A 10622-nucleotide genomic window follows, 5' to 3' on the forward strand; every position below is an offset into this window, starting at 1 on the left:
TTCCCTTTTCTGCCAGTTTCTGGTAGTTATGGTCACTTAGCTTTGATCTGAGTGGACAACGGATTATTTAAAAAACCACAATCCTAAGCCCACTGGCGTTATTCTGCTTGCAGATAAAAGCAAAGGTCCATTTGTGAAACATCAAACGGAATTAGGAAAATGTGGGATGTGTGTTGCTTGGTGTTGCCTAGCAATATGGTTAGGGCACAGGAATCACAGAGAGGATGAAATTCACACCCACGAGGAAATCGTATTATTCATAAACACATGCACGCACGCACACATACTGACATCTCTGGGAGAACGTGATAAACTATGAGTACAGAATTACAGTGGCAAGTAGAACAGTCTTCAGAGCATTGTGGAAGAAACATTCTAGGCAATTGGTTGTTTATATTTCAATGTCTGTGTATCTGTCACTTAAAAAAAAAAAAAAAAACTATATGCCTGTGAGTGAAGTTTGCAGCTTCCTCATAGACATGAACCCTGTCAATATAAGTAAAACTCACATTTTTAGAATGAATAGTTTCATATGAAAATTATGGGAAGAAGTATTTAATATACAAAAACAACTTTATCCCCTTTACTCATTCTTATTTCAAAATACTGAGCTTTGCCACGGATTTTCCTAAGAGCTAAGTGTGGTGGTAAGGAGAATAATCATCAAAGTCGGATACTTGGTTTCGAATCCCAACACCATCTTTTGCTATGCGACCATGAGCCAGTTATTTAATTTCCCTAACCCTAGGTTTACTTATCTGTCAATTCAAAATAACTGTGCTATTTACTGTGTAGTAGGAAAAGTCATGATGTATTTTTGCATAGAAAAAATATGTCACAACTTTTCTGACAACCCAATAACTTACAGGGCTGTTGTGAGGATTAAAATAAGGGCATGCAGGCCAGCAGGTGGTGTAGAGGTTAAGGCACTGAAGCCCACATTGGCCGACCATGGTTTGTGTCCTAGATGGAGCAGCTTGAAAAAAATGCTGGGTGCATGTGTGTGTATGCCCAAAATCTCAAGAAGAAAATGGGGAAGGAATTCTGGTGTGGCTATCCCCCTTGGCATAAAACAAATACGTATGTTTGCTTCATGCTTTGATCTGAGTGGACAACTGATTTTTTAAAAAGTCAAAATCCTAAACTCACTGGTGTTACTGTGTTTAACTTCTATTTTCCCTTTCTGTGTCTCTCTGGCTAGCACTTGTGCCCTATAGCAAAAGCAAAACAAAACAAAACAATCCAGAAACTGGATGGAGTACAAGGCTTGGTGCTCCAAAGGCATGAGGCTTTCCACTCCTTATTGGTATTATTATGCAGAAGGTCACTTGATCATCTTTCAAAATAAATATGGAAGCTACCAGCTAACCCTCACAAATGTGATAAAGTTTCTGCCTATAAGGAGGGCTTCAAGGTGGTAAGAGGAGATCATGGCCTCGAGCCACTTCCTTGGCAAAAAGGAGGGGCAACAAGTAACCCCTCCCCTTTTCTCTCCTAGACCTTCCAGTGGTTCTTCCACAGTCAGAACCAGTACCTGGAGTCTAAGAATGAAATGGCTAAGAATGAGCCTCTGTAGCCATTCACTGAAAGAAAATTCCTACTGCAAGAGGCTGTTCCACCCTCAGGGTACACAGCCCAGTGTCTTTCTGCCCAGTGTCTTCCCAGCACCAGACTCCCCTCCAAGAACAATTGACTCCTAAATCCTACATGCCCCCTAGGTTACACACCTGGGAGTCTTAGCAAAGGCCTTCCATCTTTCTTCTCTCCAGCTGACTGTGGACACATTCTTGGTTCTTCTGGGTAGAGCAGGGATTTCCTCCATCCATATTGCGTTTCCAGGCTATGCTGAGGGCAACTGGCAACCAGGCAGGAAGAAGGAACATCAGCTGGCTCTTTTGCTTGAGCTGGGAGCTTCAGTTCCTGGAAGTATTTGTGTCTTAAGATCTACTAGATGAGGAGACCAGCAGATGGCATATTATCAACCACAGTTCGAGTCCCAGACCCAGTGGCTTGAAACTTAATGTTGGGTGCATGTGCATGCATGCCCCAAGTCCCAAGACAGGAATGGAGGAGAAGGGACTGTGGTAAGGCCATCCTCCCCAGGTGATTTCTCCTTTCTGTGTCTGTCTTTGACGAACGCATGTGCCCTATACCAAAAAAAAAAGAAAAAAAAAAACATAAAAAGATCTAGGTGAGAAATATTTCAGAGTAACTGAGAGTCCAGCCTTCTTGTAGGGAGAGGCAAGCAATGAACAGATTACCCTGAGAGGCAATATTTATATCTGAGTAGGCAGAGATGAATAGGGAGTGATTTGTGAAAATGAAAAACTTACGTGGATTCTTTTCTTAATTGTCAGAAGGCATGTTCACACACCAGAGAGAGACTGGAGGAGGAAACTACTCCCCAGTGGGGCATGGTCACACCACAATCCCATCTCCATTTCTTCATCCTGTTAGAATTTGAGGCATACATGCCCAAGTGCCCAGTGTGTTTTTCAAGCCACCAGGGCCAAGATTTGAACCACACAGCTGGTCACGTGGGATCCAGCTCCCTTAACCACTCAGTAACAAAGATGGCCCTATGTAAATTGTATTTTAAGATTCAAAACTTAGTCAGTGGAGCTAGGAGGTGGCACAGTGGTAATGTAACTAGATTCAAATGGGAAAGGTCCTTGGTCCAAGGCTCAAGGCCCCCTGAGCATATCAGACACACATGTGTGCCTGTGAACCAAACTGGTTGATGGGAGTTGAGTTATGGCATGGAGAGCCTAATGGGGGTATTTGCTAATGGGGGTATTTGTCTGTCTGTCTGTCTGTCTGTCTTTTTCTTTCTCTCCTGCAATAAATAAAAAAATTTTAAAACAGGCTGAGCACATGTGTGTGCTTACTCAAAAATCCCCAAAAGGTGGGAGAAATAGAGAAGGGATTGCAGCATGACCATTCTCCCTGGTGGGTGCTTTCTCACTTTCCCTCTCTTTCTCGTTCTCTCTCTCTGAGTGAGCACATGTGCCTGCTGGCCAAATATATTTTTTTAAAAAGTAAAAAAAAAAAAAAAAAATCTTGAAAAGAGATATTTTAATTTACTTCCAATATTACGTTACCTTGGGAAAGAATATGTTCTACCTACCAATGAGCTATTTGGGACAGAATTTAAAATGATAAGTGTTATGGCTACTTATAGTTCAGAAGATTTCACTCATGAAGACATGATAAATACATTTTGGGCTTTTAAGAATCCTTTAAACAATATTAGGTTAGAAATAGAAGAGAGAAACCCATTCATATTATCAACAAAAAGACTAAATTCCTGGGAATAAACTTATAAAGTGAGTAAGAACTACATGAAGAAAACCTTTAAATATTACTGAGGTTCACAAAAGAGGACTTGAAAATGAAAGGATATGTTTTTGATTAAGAAAAAGATTCACTTATACAAATTTCAGTTCTTCCTAAATTAACCTATACATGCAAAATACTACATTTTAAAAAGTACTTTCTTAAACTACATGGTTCATTATAACATTAATATGAAAAATATGCAAGCAAGAACATGTACTGAAAACCTGAAAAAGATATTATTGGATCATCAGATATTATTGGATCATCAATAATGACCCAATAAAATATATTACAAAGTTACAATGAAAAGGATGCTACACAGACAAGCAGCTGAATGGATCAGAAATGCAATCTAGAAATGGACTCAAAATTTTTTTTAAATTTAGTATTTGATAATTGACATCTTTCATCAATGGAGAGAATTGGACTGTTCAATAAGTAATATTGAAGCAACGAAGTAGCCTTCTAGGAAAGAAAAATTAAAGAGGGATCCAAACTCTTACATTTACCATGATACATTTCAACTGGATTAACATTTCTAAAAAGAAAGGAGAAAATCATGATAGTGCCAGAATAAACTATTAGATCATTTTTAAATGTTATCTTGGAATGGGATAAACTTTGGAAATACAAAATCAAAGCCAGAATCCATAACAGATTGGTTCCTATATAAAATCAAACATTTCTGTATGGCTAAAGCAAAACGAACAAAAACAGGAACAAAAAACTCCCCACCATGCTGCTGGCGAGGTTGAAAGACAAACAACAAACTGAGAAAAACAATTACAATTTATTTGACAGATCAAGGATCCCTACAAATGAACTTTATAACAAACATCGGTCAGTACTTCTTTTTTTTTTTTTAAAGTAAAAGATAGTTTATAAAGAAGGAAATACAAAAGAGCAAACATTCCAGGTCACTAGTAATGTAAGAATATTAATATTTCCAACTATCAGATTGGGAAAAGACCAAGTGAAATTCACTGTGAGAAAGAGTATGGTCAAATAAGCACTCCAACTTTGCTGCAAAAGTATAAATCGGTACAGCTCTCTCATAGGCAACCTGGTAATGCATATGAAAACCACAAATGGACATATATTTCACTTGCAATGATTTATCTTTCATATGTGCCCAAGCATGTATGAAATAATGCACATACTAGGTCATTTAATACTTAATTTTATGTAGAAACAAAAGTTTAAAAATAATCTAAATGCCTATCAAGAAGAGATTTATTAAATCAATTGTGTTACATCTCCAGATTAGAATATTATGCAGGTGTTAAAAGAGAGTAAGGAAGCTCTTTATATACTTATGTAAAATGATTTTCTTGACCTATCGCAAAGTAGATACGAAGAAAAAACTGGAGTCATCAGTTATCTCCAGAGACAACAAGGAAAGAGAGTTGAACTATACATCCCTTTATCTTCAGAAATTTGAACACCCTGAGTGTATTACTTATTCCAAAAATGAATAAATAAAATTTAAAATAAATAAGAGCTGTTGCCACTTTGATCACTTCTACGTCAACAGTTCAATATTTTATACGGTATTTTGACAATCGTGCTACAGCAAACAGCTAAAGATCTTTCAGGACTTTCATGTTAACTTTGTGTTTATGGAGTTGTGTTTTAAATATAAATTCTCTAAGCAAAAAGAATGACAAATAAAGCACATTCCTTCTGAAACAAAATTTTTTCAACTCTAACACTAATTTTTCAGGTGAGAGATTGCTTCTTGGCCTTCTGGCTAAGATGAAGTGTAATTGTTACAGTGTGAGCTGGTGGTAGGCAGAATTCTGAGATGGTCTCTGAGTTCATTGAAGTGTTAGTATAACATAGCCACATACACTTCATTGTGTGTGATACATGGCTTATTTTGTGCTACGAGGGAGTAGTTGAGACAAGAAGGGGTAAGGCCCCAAAACCCTACACTTCAGGGCCAGCCCTGTAGTGTAGTAGTTAAGCATTGTGCATTGGGGGTTGGAGTCTAATGGCCAACCTCAGTTTGAATCTAGGTCCCAGCAGCTTGAAAAACACACTGTGTGCATATATGTCAAAAATCCTGATGGGGGGACCAGCAGTTAGCGTAATGGCTATGTCACTGGACTCCCATGTAGTTGACCACGGTTTGAGTCCCAGACCCAGTGGCTTAAACTCACGCCGGGTGCGTGTGCGTGCGTGCCCAAGATCCCGAGAGGAGAATGGAGGAGAAGGGATTGTGGTGTGACTATCCCCCCTGAGGGGTGATTTCTTGCTTTCTGTCTCTGTTTTTCTGGTGAGCACAGACACCCTACAGCAAAAACCTCTCAAAAAAAAAAAAAATTTAATTTTTTTTTAAAAAATCCTTATGGGATAAGGAAGTGGAGGAAAAGGGATTATGGCATGTCTATGCCCTACAGGGTGCTTTTTTGCTTTCTTTTTATTGGAGAGGTTTTTACTATAGGGCATGTGCACTCCCCAGAAAGACAGAGAGACAAAGAGACAGAAAGTGAGAAATCACCTGGAGAGAATTGGACTGTTCAATAAGTAATATTGAAGCAACGAAGTAGCCTTCTAGGAAAGAAAAATTAAAGAGGGATCCAAACTCTTACATTTACCATGATACATTTCAACTGGATTAACATTTCTAAAAAGAAAGGAGAAAATCATGATAGTGCCAGAATAAACTATTAGATCATTTTTAAATGTTATCTTGGAATGGGATAAACTTTGGAAATACAAAATCAAAGCCAGAATCCATAACAGATTGGTTCCTATATAAAATCAAACATTTCTGTATGGCTAAAGCAAAACGAACAAAAACAGGAACAAAAAACTCCCCACCATGCTGCTGGCGAGGTTGAAAGACAAACAACAAACTGAGAAAAACAATTACAATTTATTTGACAGATCAAGGATCCCTACAAATGAACTTTATAACAAACATCGGTCAGTACTTCTTTTTTTTTTTTTAAAGTAAAAGATAGTTTATAAAGAAGGAAATACAAAAGAGCAAACATTCCAGGTCACTAGTAATGTAAGAATATTAATATTTCCAACTATCAGATTGGGAAAAGACCAAGTGAAATTCACTGTGAGAAAGAGTATGGTCAAATAAGCACTCCAACTTTGCTGCAAAAGTATAAATCGGTACAGCTCTCTCATAGGCAACCTGGTAATGCATATGAAAACCACAAATGGACATATATTTCACTTGCAATGATTTATCTTTCATATGTGCCCAAGCATGTATGAAATAATGCACATACTAGGTCATTTAATACTTAATTTTATGTAGAAACAAAAGTTTAAAAATAATCTAAATGCCTATCAAGAAGAGATTTATTAAATCAATTGTGTTACATCTACAGATTAGAATATTATGCAGGTGTTAAAAGAGAGTAAGGAAGCTCTTTATATACTTATGTAAAATGATTTTCTTGACCTATCGCAAAGTAGATACGAAGAAAAAACTGGAGTCATCAGTTATCTCCAGAGACAACAAGGAAAGAGAGTTGAACTATACATCCCTTTATCTTCAGAAATTTGAACACCCTGAGTGTATTACTTATTCCAAAAATGAATAAATAAAATTTAAAATAAATAAGAGCTGTTGCCACTTTGATCACTTCTACGTCAACAGTTCAATATTTTATACGGTATTTTGACAATCGTGCTACAGCAAACAGCTAAAGATCTTTCAGGACTTTCATGTTAACTTTGTGTTTATGGAGTTGTGTTTTAAATATAAATTCTCTAAGCAAAAAGAATGACAAATAAAGCACATTCCTTCTGAAACAAAATTTTTTCAACTCTAACACTAATTTTTCAGGTGAGAGATTGCTTCTTGGCCTTCTGGCTAAGATGAAGTGTAATTGTTACAGTGTGAGCTGGTGGTAGGCAGAATTCTGAGATGGTCTCTGAGTTCATTGAAGTGTTAGTATAACATAGCCACATACACTTCATTGTGTGTGATACATGGCTTATTTTGTGCTACGAGGGAGTAGTTGAGACAAGAAGGGGTAAGGCCCCAAAACCCTACACTTCAGGGCCAGCCCTGTAGTGTAGTAGTTAAGCATTGTGCATTGGGGGTTGGAGTCTAATGGCCAACCTCAGTTTGAATCTAGGTCCCAGCAGCTTGAAAAACACACTGTGTGCATATGTCAAAAATCCTGATGGGGGGACCAGCAGTTAGCGTAATGGCTATGTCACTGGACTCCCATGTAGTTGACCACGGTTTGAGTCCCAGACCCAGTGGCTTAAACTCACGCCGGGTGCGTGTGCGTGCGTGCCCAAGATCCCGAGAGGAGAATGGAGGAGAAGGGATTGTGGTGTGACTATCCCCCCTGAGGGGTGATTTCTTGCTTTCTGTCTCTGTTTTTCTGGTGAGCACAAACACCCGATAGCAAAAACCTCTCAAAAAAAAAAAAAATTTAATTTTTTTTTAAAAAATCCTTATGGGATAAGGAAGTGGAGGAAAAGGGATTATGGCATGTCTATGCCCTACAGGGTGCTTTTTTGCTTTCTTTTTATTGGAGAGGTTTTTACTATAGGGCATGTGCACTCCCCAGAAAGACAGAGAGACAAAGAGACAGAAAGTGAGAAATCACCTGTGGGGGGTGGGAGCAAGGGCCACACCGCAATCCCTCCTCCATTCTCCTCTTGGGATCTTGGGCACACATGCACATGCACCCAGCATGAGTTTAAGCCACCAGGTCCAGGATTTCTTTCTTTCTTTCATGTGTGCACTCACATGTACGTATACCCTGCGGCAATCATAAATAGGTACGGTAATTACAGTAATGCCTTAAAACTTAAGGGAAAAAAAAGAACAATCTATACCATCTGTCCCTTTTTAGGAAGTTTGCCCACCCCTGTTTGAAACCATTTTGAGTTGAGTCTCTGGGGTAAATACACACCCCATACAATTTCTTTCCTTCAAATGGTGATAGGACCTGAGAATGTAATGGGATACCAATCTCTTGAGAATGTTCCAGTATATGAGACCCTCTTAGCAAACTGGAGCACCATTCTGCTGGCCATGAAATAGCAATATGTCATGGTGAAGGGCCTCGCTGTGGGGGTGGGGGGGGCGGCACTGGACTGTGAGTGGCATCTAGGAATTGAGTGGCCACCAGCTGACAGACAGCAATAACACAGTGACTTCAGTCCTACAGCACAAGGAATTGAACTCAGCTAACAACCACCTCCCATAGGTTGGGAAGAGAATTCTCAGCTCTAGAAGGAAATAGAGTCAATCTCATCTATCCGCAGGGGATGCGTTCCAAATCCCCTCATGGATGCCTGAAACCACAGGTAAGACTGAACCTTCTACATGCAATGTCCTCCCCATACATGAGCTCCTGTGATGACATTGAACTTGCAGACTAGGCATACTGAGAGATTAGCACGCTAAGTCATAATAAAATGGAACAATTATAACACACTGTAACAAAAATTATGTAAATGTGCTCTTTCTTGAAACCTCAGCATATCGTTTTTTTCTTATTAACTTTCACCTGTTCACTGAAAGGGAACCTTTTCTGGCCTCTCCCTGGAATATCCACATTGCCAGTATCACTACTCTTACCCTGTGGGACCATTCCTAAGTAAGCTACTGGCTCCTGGAACATGAGCACTGGGACACCACAACAGGTGATCACAACTGAGATGGCTACTAAGTGTCTTACAGGTGGGCAGTGTAGACTGTGTGGACATGCTGGGCCAGGGGATAACTCACATCCCAAATGGAACGGAGCTGGACAGCATTATGCTTCTCAGAGCAGTGGGCGATTTAAAAACTATTGCTTGTTTATTGCTGGAGTTTTCCATGTATTATTTTCAGACCACAGTACACTGAAAGTAATTAAGTGTAGAAAGAGAAGCCATAGGAGGCCAGCAGGTGGTGTAGTGGTTAAGACCCTGGACTCCCACGTGGCTAACTGTGGTGCGAGTCCAGACCTGGCATCTTGAAAATAAGGCCAGCCATGTGTGCATGTGAGTCCAGAATCCCAGGAGGAGAATAGAATAGAAGGGATTGCCATGTGGCACTGCCCTGGGGGGTGATTTCTCACTTTCCTTCTCACTGTCTCTCCCTGGCAAGTACATGCACTCTTTAGCAAAAACCTTTAAGAAAGAAAGAGGAACCACAGAAAAGGGGGATTAATGGAGAGCCCGATGTCACCTTGCTTGCTGGTGTGAGACCCTAAGCATAGATCTGAAGCCTTTTCTTTGCCCCGACTGGCAGAACCTGAGATAGAACCTGGGATTAGTACATTGTTTTAAGTGCTAAATGTGCAGTGATTTGTTACATGGCAACAGGAAATGAAGATCATCACATGGGTCGCCTGCTTAAACATCCACTCACACACCTCGCCTTCTTTCCCAGTCTGAGGAAGTGAATTGGGTCTTCTAGTAGGCACCTTGCAAAGTTTTTCTTACTACTAAAAAAGGAATACAAGAAAGAGACATTTGGTCTAGCCCAGCAGTGTAGTCGTCAAGGGAGCTGGATACCACATGGTTGACCATGGATTGTGTCCCTGCGCTGGTAGCTTGAGAAACTCACTGGGCCTGTATGCATACATGTGTGTTCTTTCTTTACAAATGAAAGAGACATTAGGACCAGTAGTTGGCATAATGGCTATGTTACTGGACTTGCATGTTGTCGACCATGGTTCAAGTCCTGGACCCAGCAGCTTAAACTCACACCGGGCACGTGTGCGTGTGTGCCCAAAATCCTGGGAGGAGAATGGAGGAGAAGGGATTGTGGTGTGGCCATTCCCCCAGCAGACGATTTCTCGCTTTCTGTCTGTCTCTCTCTTTCTGGCGAGTGCACACATGCCCTATAGTCAAAACTTCTCAAAAAAAAAAAAAAAAAAAAAAAAAAAGAAAGAAAAAGAAAAAGACATCTGTGGCCTCTGGATACTCTTGTGTGAAGACATGGTATGTATATGTAGAAAGTTGTAGTCATTTCATGACTAGGAAAGGACAAGACTGAGGACACAGCCTGCACACAGCTAAGCCGAACTAACCAACGCTAAAGCTAACTCTCTGCTGGAAGTTCTTGTTACTTATAATAAATTCACTCACTGTTTAAAAAAAAGGCCAGCAAACTACAAATCCAGCTCACTGTCTAGTTTTGTAAATAAAGTTTTATTAGCACCCTGGCAGGTTCGTTTGTTGATATATCCTCTAAGGCAGCTTTCCCACAGCAAGAGAGCTGAGTAAGTAAGTAAGTTAAGACAAGAGCCACGTGGCCTACAAAACCCAGCCTTTCCTATTTGACCCTTTATGGGGAAAGT

This window comes from Tupaia chinensis, unplaced genomic scaffold, assembly GCF_000334495.1.
Source record: "Tupaia chinensis unplaced genomic scaffold, TupChi_1.0 Scaffold000089_1, whole genome shotgun sequence".
NCBI lineage: Eukaryota > Metazoa > Chordata > Mammalia > Scandentia > Tupaiidae > Tupaia > Tupaia belangeri.